Raw genomic sequence first — 6,000 nt, 5'->3', positions numbered from 1 at the left:
GAAATTCGAACTGTCGCTAAGCTTAAAGCTTTAATTTCTAGTGGTGGGTCTTGGCAGTGTGAGGAGTGTAAAAAGGACTCGTCTTCTGTGGGAAGTAAGTCTGACCCAGAGGATGCGTCCGTGATGAACATACTAAAGACCATTCAGAGACAGATAGCAGAAGACAACTAGCTGTTCAAGACGAGCTTCAATAGTCTTGAACAAAGTATGACAAAGGTTCAGGACTCTCTCGCATTAGTAATTACGAGACTGGATGCGGTAGAAGATGAGAACGTCAAGCTGACAGAGGAGTGTGACGGCTTAAGAAAAGAGAATGCTGCCATGCACATCAGGCTGCAGAATGCTGAGTGGAGCGTCGCTGATCTCGAGCAATACTCGAGTATGGACAACATCGAGGTTTCGTGGCGTTCCGCACTCAAGAGGAGAAATCGTTTACGCGGTCCTGGAGTCAGTGGCGAGAGTCATTGGAGTGCCATATGACAAGCGGGACATATCTACTGCCCACCGCCTTCCAGTGCCCCGAGATCGACGTTTCCACCCATCCATCGTAGTCCGGTTCGCCCTGAGATCTGTGAGAGCAGAATGGTTAGATGCGGCAAAAAAGAAGAGGAATATTCAGACGACGGACCTGCACGCCTCGTTCAATCCGGGACCAGTTTATATTAATGAACATCTGACTCAGCACAACAGGGCCCTGCTGCACCGCGGGAAAGCCGAGGTAAGAGCTGGTACGCTGACCTACGCTTGGTGCAAGGATGGTAAGGTGTTTGTCCGAAAAACACATACTTCGCGGGCCATCCGGATCTTCCACAGCCTCCGAGAACTGGAACATCTACAAGACCGTCAGCCCCAGTCACGGGAAAATACGCCACCGAAACAGTGAAAGTGAGACCCTTTTATTTAGTAAGTAATTTCAGTTCATTGTAAAATTTTAAGTTGTAAGCAGGATAAGCTACACCAGATAAAGTTATTTTTTGTTCAAATTAAACGTGGTAGTTTCATGCATACATTTACTTATAAAAGTTTAAAATAATTTCAAAAGAAGGAATTGTTAAGTTTATATTATATCACATTCAGATCTTGTTTTAATTCATAAATATACTGTAAATCAAGTTTATATAAAACAATTTCCAAATAAGGAATCGACGTTAAGTCACATTATATTTAATTTCATATCTTGTTATAATTGCATAAATATGCTAAAATACAAGTATATTAGAAAAATATGTATTAAAATGTAATTTAATCAATAAATAATAATAGCATTCAAATTATATTTGCTGCAACCGAGAGTAAAATCATCTTTCTCTCTCTCTCTCTCGCTTAAAATAAGTATGTATGTGTACATGAGTATGTATGTATGTATGAATGTGTGTGTATGTATGTATGGGTATGTATATGTATGGGTATATATATATATATATATATGTATGTATATATATATATATATGTGTGTGTATGTGTATGTGTATGTATATATGTATGGGTGTGTGTGTACATTATTTTACTCAGCACAATTAATCTTAATAAAATATGTTTTTGATTTTGTTTTGATTATTGAGTAAACAAAAATTTATTTTAAAATACAGCAGCTGTGACTTTTATTTTAATAGTTATAATAAAATCTTAAGTACACTGTTTTTGTAATATCTTGATTAGCCAAAGAATATATTTCGTGGTAAAGTAATAGCATTCAATTATTTTTGCTGCAACCGAGAATAAAATCATCTCTCTCTCTCTCTCTCTCTCTCTCTCTCTCTCTCTCTCTCTCTCTCTCTCTCTCTCGCTTAAAATAAGTATGTATGTGTACATGAGTATGTATGTATGTATGAAAATGTGTGTGGGTATGTATGGGTGTATGTATGGGTATGTATATGTATATATGTGTATGTATATAAGTAGGGGTGTGTGTGTGTCCATTATTTAACTCAGCACAATTAATCTTAATATAATATGTTCTTGATTTTGTTTTTGATTATTGAGTAAACAAGAATTTATTTTTAAATGCAGCAGCTGTTACTTTTATTCTAATAGTTATAATAAAAATCTTAAGTACACTGTTTTTGTAATATCTTGATTAGCCAAAGAATATATTTAGTGGTTAAGTAGGAATTTTTTACTATTGCCGGAATATTAATATTACATTGAATTGGTAGTGTTTATGTTGAGGTTTAGATTTTAATACTTTTAAGGGGAGTAGTGGAATTTATGTTAAATTGTTTCTCTTCATTAGTTATAAGTAAAGTGGAAGTACCGTATACCAAATATGTAAATATGGCCATGATAACATCATTTGAAATGGTTGTTTTTTTATTATTACTGTATAAATTGACCAAGCCAGTAGACAAAATATTATAAAGAATAATACGTTATCGTTATTAGTTTGTTAAATGTTAATTATTAAAAAAATTATCTTTAATGCATCAAATATATCAACTTAAATTCACTTATTTTAAGACCGTTTATCAGTTACATAATGTTAGAAACAGTATAATTGTTTTCAATCGTAGTCGACTTTAATTATACAATGCTCGCTTGATTTAAAAGCACTGTATGACCAATATTTACTATTTATTAATATTACAGATATAATTAACTGTTATAATTTATCAGTGTTAAAAATTTATCTTAATAAAAAGTGGTTAGGCAGGCAGGCAGCCTGTCAATAAACAATAGAAAAGGCATGATTGACGATAATGATGATGGTATTCTTCTAGTTATATGCACTGAAATAGATTGTATAGATGAATATAAAGATTTTTATTCTTTTCCCAGGGATAGTACACTTACTCATTTAAATGTGTTCCATTCAAATATTAGAAGCTTTTACAAATAACCTTAGGAGACGTATACGGAATTTCACTTGACTTTACTTACTATAATAAGCGCTTTAACTTTTTAGCAATATATAGAACTTTTGATAGTGATGTAAACAGTTTTATTGAAGCTCTCGACAACTATTATATGAACTTAGAACACAACAAAAAAATGCATTATTCTGGAAGACACCAAAATAGACCTTTTTACAAATAACGACATTTTAGAAAAAATACTTGAACTGCATCACTGGCCACGGACTTGTACAATGTGTGGACAGAGCTACTCGGGTGACAGATCACAGCACGACCTGCTTGGACCATATCTTTGTGAGATACGACGACTGGCGGAGTGTGCGGGCAGCAGTGCTACAGACCACTGTCACAGACCACTACAGCACCGCACTTAGTATTACACTCGGCAGTGCTGCCCAAGACACCCCCTCACCGCCCATCACGTACACAGACCGAGCACTGTTCACCGACAATCTTACTAATACTCACTGGGAACCTGTACTGAACTGCTGTGATACAGATGAGTGTGCAAGTAGTTTTGCTCATATTGTTTCAGGGTGCATTATCAAGTTCAAAAAAACAAATTAAAAATCCTGTTAAAACGTAAGAAAAAACTCAAGCCATGGATTTCAACCGACCTAATAAGCACTATACGGGAAAGAGATAAAATAAGCAAAATTCTTAAAAAGCAACCTTTTAATTGTGAATTACGAAACCAATTTAAAAACCTTAGGCAGCATTTGAGCAACACTTTGAAATACGAAAAGCGGCAGTATTACATGAATAAACTGAATGAATCAAAAAGAGATGCAAAATTGTTTTGGGAAATAGTGAATGAATTGGCCGGGAGGGTTTAAAATTAGAGACGCGTTTCCAATAAAAAAAATTCTTCCTGGAACGACCACAAATAACAAAGAAATATTAAAACAAGTTAGTAATGATTTCAATACGTTTTTTTCATCTGTTGGTAAAAAGTTAGCAGACGATATCATTGTAAGTGGGAACCCAGTGGTGAGAGACTCTGACTTTAGATTGAACACGGACTTCACAATACACACTGTGACTGAACAAGAGGTTGCACGGCAAATCACTGGACTGAGAGGAGGATCCGCACCTGGATGGGATGGGGTTTCGGCGGACCTGATAAAGTCTAATATGCATATTATTTTGCAGCCTTTAACACACATAATTAATTTAAGCATATCAAACTGGCGTATTTCCCCAAAAATTCAAATTGGCTAAAATTTACCCCCTTTATAAATCAAATTGTTTTACCGACAAAAGCAACTACCGCCCTATTTTATTGTTAAGCTTGTTTTCCAAAGTTTTAGAACGTATAGTGAAGAATCAGCTAGTCTCATATTTACAAAACAACAATATATTGAGTGTGTGTCAATATGGATTTAGATCAGACAAGAATATTATTGATGTATTGTTTGACGTAAATAAGGAATTGAACGACAATATCTCAAAAAATAATAGGTGTTTACTCATATTTTTAGATTTGAAAAAAGCGTTTGACTCAGTTGATCGCACAATCTTGCTACAAAAAATGGAAATGATAGGAATCCGCGGTACTGCTCTAGCATGGTTCACTAGCTACTTGAATGACAGGGAAGCAGGTTGTGTCTATATGCGGCGCAACTAGCGATCCACAAAGTGTAGACTACGGGGTAATACAAGGTAGCAACATTAGGTCCAATTTTGTTTCTAATATATATCAACAATATTGCAAAAATTCAGTTACAAGGCAAACTTTTTCTGTTCGCAGATGACAGTTTAATATTTATTTCAGGAAGAAGTTGGCTAGAAGCACAGGCCATGGCATTGAGCGATTTGATGAGTATAAAACAGTGGTTGGATCAAAATATTCTGTCATTAAACATCTTAAAAACAAAATTTATGCCTATTTCTTTAAGCATTAACTCAGAATGCCCATTCAATGAATTTAAAATTCATAATTGTGGAACTTACACAAATGTAATATGTGATTGTAAGAGTATAGAGAGTGTAGTGTCCTATAAGTATTTAGGTGTGGTTTTCGATCATCGTTTAAAGTGGACGGAACATGTAGCTTATTTACAAAAAAAAGTCAGAAAATACATCTATGCATTCAGAAGATTAAGTGATATTTTAAGTGACAATGAAATTAAAACTGCGTATTTTGCTTACGTACAGTCTGTATTATCATTTGGAAAACATTGCATGGGGAGGAGCTCGAAAATCGGTCCTTGAACCTCTTTTTGTTATTCAAAAAAGTATTTTAAAAGCAGGGTTTAGGAAAAGTAAGAGATATCCAACTTACAATCTTTTTCATGAAACATCAATTCTTTCCTTACGCCAGTTGTGTATAAAAAGTATACTAATAAACATATATAAACATTTTTCTACAATTTTCTCTTTAACGTCACATTCGTATAATACCAGGCACTCTAATAGAGTGGGGATCTCTGTTATACCATTAATTAAGTCATATTCAAATACTAACTCATTTTTATATATCTCAGACCTTATTTAGAAAATATATGTAACAAAATTTAGTAATTTTTCTTTATTCGAAACCTTGTCTATTGAAATATTCAAACATAAAGTTACAAGTTTTTCTACTGCATGTTGGACTTGAGGAGGCCGAGACCTTGTTACTGTCCGGGTGTGAGCGGGTCATGACCATTCATGACCATTCTCGTACCAACTGTTTTGCTCATGATTATGGTTTACCTACGACTAACTGCTACAGTAGACATTACTGAATACGACATTGTCCCCCCCCCCTCATTCCCATCTTCGGCTGTGGACTTGAAAAATTACCTGTTGACAGGTACCGGAATGCACTGATGGCGATGAACGTTGTATTAATGGAGATACCTTTGGTTAGAGATATATCAGTGCTATATTCCTGGGAGATAAGTTTGTAAATACATATTAGGTATTAATAATACGACTCTAGCCTACGCACAGGCTGCTTGCCCATGTAAGCTAATTTCCAAACACTATGTTTAATACTTTTAGTTATTTATTGTACATATATTTATTATCAATGTATATATTAATACTAATTGTAATAGTATTGTAATTATACAGGAAATAAACTTTCTTTCATTTCATGAAAGAATACAACAACTCAGTTTTTGGAAAATCTATGGAAAATATGCGAAATATATGTGATATT

This window comes from Homalodisca vitripennis, chromosome X, assembly GCF_021130785.1.
Source record: "Homalodisca vitripennis isolate AUS2020 chromosome X, UT_GWSS_2.1, whole genome shotgun sequence".
Classification (NCBI taxonomy): Eukaryota; Metazoa; Arthropoda; class Insecta; order Hemiptera; family Cicadellidae; genus Homalodisca; species Homalodisca vitripennis.
This window is presented reverse-complemented; position numbering follows the sequence as displayed.